Here is a 10245-nt window from a genome sequence, read left to right on the forward strand (position 1 = left end):
TGCCACCCTCTAAAATAAAACTGTATCTCATCATGCTTTAAATTAGCTTCGTGCGATCTGCCCTGCTGCCCCGTGATTACACAGCACAACTCCTCTTTCTGGTGGCTGGGAGGATAAACCAATGAAACTGCAAGTTCTGGAGTACAGTACATTATGGCAGATGGCACAATCATTATAACATAGCATAATGACACGTATTTGAACTTGTCTAAAGTACCAGTTTACAAGTGAAAAATCACACATCTAGTAGTGCACACAACGAAGAACTTGTGTATCGATCTAATTATCCATCATCAAAATTGAATGAATCCAGATACATACATTATCTCTACAATACAAAACTTGTTGGACATCTTCCCAATCGCACTGGGAACTTATATATAATGTTCTGCTTAAACGGCTACAAATGAAAGAACAGAAATAAGACAACAATTGCTAGTATACAACACTTGTCCCTTGGAATTTTCGCTGCCACGGCCAAGAAACTTGATGATCACCAGATTTTGCAAATATGTTGTCTAATCAACTTTCTGGTGGTCTGGCAATAACGGTAGTTACAACATTTCCCCATGGGTACCTTTTATGCCAAAACCAAGAAGCTTCAAGATCACCAGACTTTGCAAATGATGTGTCTATTCCTATACCTGATGTAAGCCAAGTAAGTTCTAGTAAGTAGTAACAGCAAAACCAGGGCTAGAACCAAAGAGGACACGGGCCTAGTAGCGGCCCTGACCTGGTGGTCTCCTGTTTGAAGTCCTATCTAAGGTGCCATAGCGGTTTTGTGATTGATGTGGTCGTGAATTAGGCCTTGCAGGAGGTGCCCCACCCCTGAATAGGAACTATGAGGTTGTTGCTGCTGCCACTGCTGGGCCCCTGCATATGGTGCAGGCTGGTAGGCACCACTATACCCCCCAGTGTGAGATGGGGGTTGCCCATAACGTCCAAAACCCGATGATGGAGGAGCGGGATGTGATGAGTATGAGTGGCTACTACTCTGATGGTGTCCAGATTGATGCCGACCCACTCCTCTCGAATCATTGTGGCTATCTCTTGCATAAGATTGGTGTCTTCCGCGATTATCTCTTGTATACTGATGACCTGATGGCGGTGCATAAGGTGGTCCATGACCATTTGGTATATCGCTAGGAACATGCCAACCAGGACGTCCAGCAGGCTGCTCCATCCTTGGTGGCATTCCGTTTGGATAATGCATACCATTCATTATAGTTTGATACGGCCTAGCCGGAGCATACTGCCCACCGCCGCGAACATTCAAGCTGTTCACAACTAGTCGGTGGGCAGCTTCCCCAAGTTGGCGGCCATGTATCGCTCCTGCAGGGTTTGGCCTGAGCCATTTCACAAGTAGGTAAGGATTTGCAATGTGGAAGCAACGATTCACAAATTAAGGCGAAGAGCTCATACTACCTGCTACTGTAATCAGAATGCCTTCTATTATTATTATCATAAGCCCTCCTGCCACTGTCTTCATGCCACAGAACAGGTGGTGGTTTCAGATCACCAGCTTCAACAATCTTCAGAGTAGATTAAACAATAAGCCTGTTAGCCATAAGCGCATCCCCAGGTGGAATGATATACTAGTGTTGCTGCTACAACAAAATCATACTGTACTGTACCTTCTTGGGTATGATAACACCAACAGGTGGGCGTGCTATGTGCTTGTGAGGATCTGGAAGCTTGTAAATTGTAGATCTAGCGAAGGCAAATGTCATAATTTTGAACGGAAGTGCCACTATATTAACTAATAATACAGAAAAAGAATGAACTTACATCACTTGATTGTCCATAATATCTTCTAGTCCATCCACAGGAGACCTGAAGACAGGCGGGCTTGGATCCCCACCACAAAGTGAGATGTAACCATTCATTCCTCCGCTGCACAACATAAGCAAGAACAGCTCATATAAAGGGCACGTTTTTGTTATATTAGAATATGGCAGTCTACTCATGTTTTCACTTTACCCAAAGGCCTGAACAAACAGCGTGTTCAGTATATCATGTAGAAGGCCAATAAGTGCTAATATAACTGTACACTTAAGCAAACAAAAGAACGAATCTACAAACAATCAAGAATCATTGTAGGGCGAGCTACCTAGCAGAAGGATCGAGCTGTTCTTTAATTTCATTTCGCTCATTATCAGATAGATGTCCAAATTTACTGCTGAGAGAGTAGATATAGGGCGAAATCGGATGGGAGCCATTCACAAAAAGCATATTGTACATTGTACTGTTTCGCCTTGCTTCTTCAGGCTACACAAATGATGAGGAAAATGGTTAACTTAGAACAAGGTCGTCTCCTCCATATCATAAACATAATACACACATCAGAAACTGTTTCATACCGTCAAAGTATGTTCAACTTTTTTAATCTCAGCCAGCAACCTAGCTTCATCAATAAAGGGCAGTTTCGCTATCCCCTGTGAAGTACGGATTTTCTTTAAATATGGCAGACATCTGATATACAAATTATGCTCACGAAGATCAACATACCTGCCAAGAAAACCTTTTTCCATTCATATCGACCTCAAAATCTGCAGAGTACAAGGTGAAGACAGATTATAATTGGCGTAAGGTTATACGAGAATCTGATGAATCCATGATTGTAAAATCAGCATACCAATCGGATAGAAATCAATTATAGGCGAACTTGGATCACTCATCAATTGCCGATACTGTAGAGGGAGTGCGTGCGAGCTGAAATATCATTTAAAAACTTATCAAATAATCCATCGCATTAAGGAATAAGATCGAAGAAATGCAATATGTATTCACCTCGCTGCTGGAAAAACTCCCATAAGCTGATCAAATGGTTTGAAAGGTGACCCAAGTTCGAAAGTTATATCAAGCTGGCCTAGTCCTTTTAAATCCGAAGCAAAAGGGGCATAGTGGTAAGGGTAAAACCTACATATCGTAAGGAGCAATTAGAAATAAACAGGTATTGGTGGGCTGGATGGAGAATGATACAAGGATTATCAACAATTGTGCTACAAATAGAACTGTGTAACATCATATATTTGGCCAATTACAACAAGCTTACCATGTCCATGAGCAGACACCTTCGTAATAGTAGTGCATTACCCAACACAAACCTTCAGTATATTTGAGAACCTAAAGGAGCATAAAGCACATCATACGAGAAAATAACACAATTGGGGAAAAATGATCATGGAACATTTTTTATCAAAGTTGGCATGAATAAAGCAATAATGGCAACAGTCATGGTGTCACTAATTAATCATGAATATGGTAAATTAATAGGCAGTTCCAAGATACTTACAACATCTCTACGTATTTCTTCAATCTGCTCAGGTGTTCTTGCCCCAAACTTATTTTCGTAGTACCTTTCCCTCCATCCAGGTTCTCCAAGCTTTACCTGAATATTAACAAACAAGGTTATCACTTACATTTTTTAACCAATAAACTATACAGAAAAAATAGAGCTTCATTAGGTCCAAAAATGGAAGTATATATTCAATTCCTCTAGTCCCAAATATCTTCCGTTAACTTGCAACACTAAAAGGGCACCCGCCCCAGAAAGGGCCTAATCCCTGAGCACTTATATTTAAGATCCAAAATATAAAATGTGCTTTCAATAAACCTATAGATTCAAATATATTCAATGACTTGGTGTCACATGAAGTGGTGAGTAAACGTCTGAAGACAAAGGATAGGGCAGTCGCCCTTATCTATCCACCTGAAGAACAAGATCCTGAGAACTTGGAACATATTAATTATTCCATTGCTTAAGGACAATGTGTTAAGTGTGGCATTCCCTTTCAAGGGACAACTTACATAGCCCCTAATGCAACTAGTGATTATTAACTTATATAATCATACTCTAAAAGGAATGTAATTTAATCCTATTTATCTCTAAGAAATATTTAACTTGTATAATCATTACTCTACCAGGAATGTAGTTTTATCTTATCTTATCGCTAAAGGAAGGAATATTAAGCCGATGAGCAATGGCATACAGTGACCAGTGGTTCAACAAATCCAACATTAGAATATGCCAGAGCACTGTTGAACTTACAACCACAGAGAACCAATACAGCAACAGCACAAGATTTGCACACAGATAACCAAAGATAAATGACATACATTGTCCTCCTCTTGATTTTCAGAATTAAGAAGATCTGATTTCTCACGAAGTGCATCTTTTAGCATCGACTTCAAATCTTCTTTGTTCTCACGTTCCTGTGGAAGTTACAGCAAGGTTCAGATGAAACCATAAAAATATCTTTGAACAAATACAAAATCTTCCCAAACAAGATCAAATGAAGTACCTGTGCTTCAAGGCCAATTTCAGCTTCAACAACAGCAGCAGAAAGGCTGGAACCTGATGTTGAAACACGTGCTTTCTTATCTCGGCTGCCCTTTTCGGTACTATCTTTACGAGAGCCATTCTGTTCGTAGGGTGCAGCTACAGACCCAGAGGCAAGGCGAGACCCTTGGAAACGTGCAACAGGCACAATAAGATCACTCCTGACATGGGGATCCAGATCATCACCTCGCTTTGCTTGGGCCTTATCACGTTTTGCTCTTTCCGCTTGACGCTACACAGGACAGAATAGTTGTAAATATAAACTTTGAGTGAAAAATCCAACTACTCTTTCTAACATTTCCAACACTAGATCATCAAATGTATAGAAGTAGGTCAAGAAACATTTGCATTCAAGAGTTCCAGACTTGTATTGTCTAGTTCCATGAGCTTTACACAGTTACACTAAATGCAAATTTCATGATAGTATATTCAATTACAATGCTAAATATGGATAGAACACCACTAAATGGAAACATATTTTTCTTATTCCGTAAAATTTCATAGAGTTCATAATATTCACAATGTATGAAGAGCACCTCAAAACATTCAAGCTTAAATAAAAAATAAACACTAAACTACAGAAGCCGATATCAAACAATACAAGTAAATGGGGAAAAAACGAGGAACACAATTGTAGAAAGAGGTTACCAACATGAGAAAACATGCAAGATCACCCAGAGAAGAAATGTCATATTGGCATAATGCTCTTCGCAATTACATATGCCAGGTATAACTGAAGTTAAGAGTAAAATCAAGCTGGCCATCATTGTTACCTTGTGAATTTGAGTTCTTTTCTGAAATATTCTATCCTCGAACGCACCAACTGCCTGAATGAAGTGTTCAACTCTATTCAGATCCGGCTACAACAATAAAGAAAGAACCATGTTATTGCTGAAATAACCATATGTCATCTGAAATCAAGTAAATATCTGAAGACGAAACCACATGGATCAGCTCCTGTACAAATAAAATTTAAATACCGTGCAAGCATCAGTTAAATAGCCACCCATTGAAGGAAATTCCTTCTTGTATACAGCCATTAGCAAATTAATAGCTCCCTACAGACAAATAAGAAAGTTAACACTGTGACAACAATTTAAGAGAGTGATCTACAAGCAGAAAACGGAAACTTGTCGAACTTTTTAAGAATAAAACACAGCTCCACTCTAGTAACTAGTAACACTACATAACTTGTTAGCTGCTAGCTTCATACTAAGATTGAACTACAAAATAGGAAACAAACCTCACGGATCTCTAGTGTTGGCATGTGTGGAAGAAAATCATTGCCAACAAAAAAGCACATGAAGATGAAATCATCAATGATACGTTCAAGATCGATCTCAAAAGGTGGATTTGGCATTTTGAACTCGTATTCTATGTATTCCCGTAGGGTCCATATATTCAAGAACTGTAAAGACACAAAAGTGAGGTAAGTCCACTGAAAAAATCTATTGCATACAAGTTGCACCAATAGAAACTGATCATCATTACCTGGTAAGGTTTCTTTGGTACAATTTCATCACCCTTCTCATCATACTCCCCAGCTTTCCGTTTTGCCTTTCCTTCACATTTTGCCGCTAGATGTCCAACTTGGCCACATATGAAGCATTTATCCTGCTGTCCAGGTGTAAAAACCACCTGCAAACACAAAGAGCATGCAAATAAGCTTTCATGCCATGAAGTCAAACAAGATGATCAAGAAAAAAAAATACTCTGAAAGAAAGTTACAATTCATAAATTTCACAAGGTAGAAAAAAAGCAACGCAGACAACAGGAAAATATATAAACAAATTCACTTTTTCTTAGCACAAGGCAATGAAGTGTAAATTTGAAGCATTTGAGGAAGGAAGAGAACCTCTCTCAGTATGGAGAAGTGTACTTCATGTGTTGCTAAAGCTAACATGATAAGATCTGCATCCTGTATTTAAGAGAATAAGTTATACATTAGCAAGACAACTAACATATAAAATAGTGTCGAACAAGAAATAAAGAATTAATCATAAAGAACTTACCAGGCCATACAGACAATGTCTGGTATTCGGGTTAAATCCAGGGAGATTCCTTTGGCCACGAATATAGGACATAACTTTGTGTTCCCCTTCACCAGGAACATTGGCATCAGAAAGAATAACCTTCAGAAGATTTTAATCAGAACATATATTGTCTATACATACTTTCCCAGTACCAACCTAAAACGTTTCTAAACCATAAGGAAACATGACTAAAACATGCTAACAAAAGATAATGCCCAGTAGCAAGTCAAATCATCAAACAGGCACCCAGTAGAAAGTCGAATTATCAAAATGCCATGCTTACTTTAATCTGTTTCCATCCAGGATCATAATTCAATCTGAGATGGATGTAGTACTGCAAAGCAACTGATAGAACAGCCATAAACTCTGTCCCTGGAGTAATAATATTAGAGTCACAGGTTTGCGATTGATTTTTGGAGGAAGTTTTCTGCCTTCCCTCTCAAACTCTTCACGCAATTTTTCTTCTTCAGCAGCCTGGAGATATGGCAACAATGACCAGTGAGTGCAATCACAGATGGTTGCAAATACCTACATAACAACAATAGATACAGCTCTACAGTTATGTACTGAGTATAAGAGGCCAATAGAACACTCACCGCATCAGCTGCATCTTTTGCAGCTCTGAATCGCCTCGAGCGCTGCTGGTTCATCTTAGCGCGAGGAGCCACACCATCTGTAAAGCATTGTAGGATATAATACAAAATGGAGAAAATTGTGTTTAACATAACTGCGTGACAGGGAAGCTTAACAAGTAGATGAATTATGCCACCATTGTTCATACATGGGCCTATTCATTCTAAAGGAAGACTATGACTACCATGAGAGTGTCAGCATCAGGACAAACAACTCCCTCCTTCCCAAAACTATAAAGCATGTCAAAGTTTTACAAGTTAGACCAAGTTCATACTTTAAATATCAATATCTATAGTGTCAAACAAATATGCTACGAAAACATGATTGATGGTGTATCTGATATTAATTTGTTCTGCTCTAGGTGTTGTTATTCTTGCTACAGACTTTGCCAGCATAAAAATATTTTGCTTAGGATTTTGTATGCATTATGGTTTTGGAAGGAAGAGTATCATGTGAGCATATACAGAGTTAGGTATAGTGAGCACTCATAATTTCTACCATATGAACTCCATCAGTTCAAGCAACATTACAACAGGCAAAGGGAGAAGAACAGCAAGAGGATTCCCTCCGTTACAGAGACGAAATGCGTACCAATGGCCATGTACATAAGCTTGCGAGGGCGAACCATGATAAATAGCCGATCTATGTAATCAAATATGCACTGGAAGACCTCGGCGAATGTTGTTGGCGAGGCCTGCGGCAGAAAATACAATAGCGGAGAGAATCAGAGCAACGCAGAAGTTAATAGCAATTGAGCAACAAGCAAAACGTTCTTTATTAAGGGAAATAAAACGCTTCTAGTAAGACTGTTGATAAAAGAAGCAGCGCACGCTCTGCAGACTGCAGGACCCCCTAACTAAATTAAACTTGGACTGTTGTTGGCAGATTTACACTAGTCCAGAAATTAAGTTGCAAAATGTGGTTTGAGAGATAATAGAAGACTGGATTAGAACTGCAGCGTCAAATTTGAATAGTTGAGCTGCAACATCCTCCGGGCATCTTAACATGGTTTGGGACAAAAGTAGCATCACATGGTCTGCAACTGCAGGGCGTCCTAACCAAATTGAACGTAACTGCTCTTGGCAGATTCACTTGTCCAGAAATTAAGTTGCAAGAACAGAATACTCGATTTGAATAATAGAGCTGAGCATCAAATTTGAATAGTCGAGCTGCAACATCCTCCAGGCAGGCATCTTAATATGGTTCGGGGGGACAATTTAGAAGCTCGATTTTAATCACAAAAGTCGGTCCCCAACATTTAATAAAACAAAATTTCTTCCCCAAACCAAATCTCTTCTCCGCGCTAGCTCCGCATAATACAGCAATCATCCAAGCACAACTATATCAAGTACATATGCAACCACAGCCAAACACATCCAGCCACCCTTCGTGCCCAACAATGAAAATCAACACATCTCGAGATCGAGGTGGGGATAGGGACAGATATAGAGCAAGCGCGCGAGCGAGCGAGGGAGCGTACGTACCCTGTCCTCGGGGTGGAAGCAGGGGTGAATAATCCCGTTCATGTCGAGGTAGAGGTTGTCGTACTCGAGGCCGTTGGGGTTGGGCCTGGAGGTGTCGACGGGCACCTTGACGCCCTCGATCTCGACGGGCTCCTCCTCCACCACGTCCACCACCAGCATGGGGTACTTCTCCGCCAGCCAGCGGTAGAACGATGGGACGCCCATCTCCGCCGCCGGCGAGAAGGGGAGCTCGCCGCAACCCTAACCCTATTATTGAGCGAACGGATGCGGGGGAGGCAGAGGACGAGGGGGAGTGAGGCGCGCGCGAAACCCTAAAAAAAGGAGGGACGCACGCGGCCGGGCCGGGATGGTATAGGTATATGCCCTTTCGTTCGGGGCGTGGTGGAAATATCTCGTGTGGGGAACGGGGAGAGAGAGGCGGTATTGCTCTTTTGCGCTGTGCGGGGAGGACTTATCCGGAGTTCTCCCAGGAAGCAAAAACGTTGACTCTGATGTGAGAGGGCCGTTCGGGGCGAACTGGGATGGGAAAGTAAGGCTCGGGACAGCCCAAGATGAGCCGTCCTGGCCTGACGCTGATGGGCCTCGTGGAAATGTCGAGGCTACGATTTGAGAAACAATGGACAAACTCTCTCTCAAAAAAAAGAGCTAATAACAGAAGTACAAGGATGGATCGAGCAGATTCTATCTGTAGGTGGAAAAGAAGTTCTTATTAAATCTGTTGCTCAGGCAATACCTACTTTCTCGATGGCTTGTTTCAAGCTACCGAGAGGTCTGTGCAAAAAGATTGATTCTCTCCTCAGAAATTTTTGGTGGGAATGCAAGCATGGTCAACGGAAACCTTGTTGGGTTTCATGGGATACCTTAACAATGCCCAAATTTATGGGTGGTTTGGGTTTTCGAGATACTGAACTTTTCAATATGGCTTTGTTAGCCAAACAGGTGTGGAGAATCCTAACTGGCCCAAATACACTCAGTGCCAGAATTTTGAAGGCTGTTTATTTTCCAAACAATGATCTAATGCAGGCAGAACTGGGAAGTAGGCCGAGCCAAATTTGGAGAGCTTTGGTAGAAGGGAGAGATGCTCTCAAGATAGGGCTTATTAAGAGAATTGGTGACGGCACCAGTACAAGAATTTGGCTTGATAATTGGCTGCCAAGGAATACACGGATGCTCCCAATTGTTGCATTGAAGTCTCAACCTCCTACTCGTGTCTCTGAGTTGATTGATCATACATCTATCTAGCACATGGAAAAACGCAGTGCTTGATCAACACTTCCTACCAGCGGATATAGAAGTTATCAAATCGATTCCCCTAAGCACTGCGCCTCAAGAAGATTTTTGGGCATGGCAGTTTGAGAAAACTGGCATGTTCTCTGTTAGAACAACTTACCGTGCGCTAGTTCATACAAAGAAAGTCAAGGAAGACTGGTTAGAGGGAAGACAGTCGAGTTCCTCATCCACTTCTGAACAAAAACTATGGAGTAAGATGTGGAAAACCAAAGTACCTAGCAAGATACGGGTATTTCTTTGGAGATTATCACATCAAAGCATTCCTACTGGATCCGTGAGACACCGTCGAAACATGGCAGTCACACCAGAATGTTGCTTTTGTCATGCGGCTGAAGATGACTGGAGACACTCGCTGCTAGATTGTGCAATGGCTCGTAGTGTTTGGGCATTAATTGACGAGGAGTTAGTGGAGCACATCTCAATCAACAGCGGCAGTAATGCAAAGCGGTGGATCTTTCTGCTG

The 10245-nt window shown here is 41.2% G+C and overlaps 1 pseudogene; it reads right to left on the reverse strand.

Moving 5' to 3' along the window:
- Positions 1–272: 272 nt before the first annotated feature.
- On the reverse strand, positions 273–8714 carry LOC124655443 (annotated as a pseudogene).
- Positions 8715–10245: the final 1531 nt, after the last annotated feature.

Source organism: Lolium rigidum, chromosome 5, assembly GCF_022539505.1.
Source record: "Lolium rigidum isolate FL_2022 chromosome 5, APGP_CSIRO_Lrig_0.1, whole genome shotgun sequence".
Classification (NCBI taxonomy): domain Eukaryota; kingdom Viridiplantae; phylum Streptophyta; class Magnoliopsida; order Poales; family Poaceae; genus Lolium; species Lolium rigidum.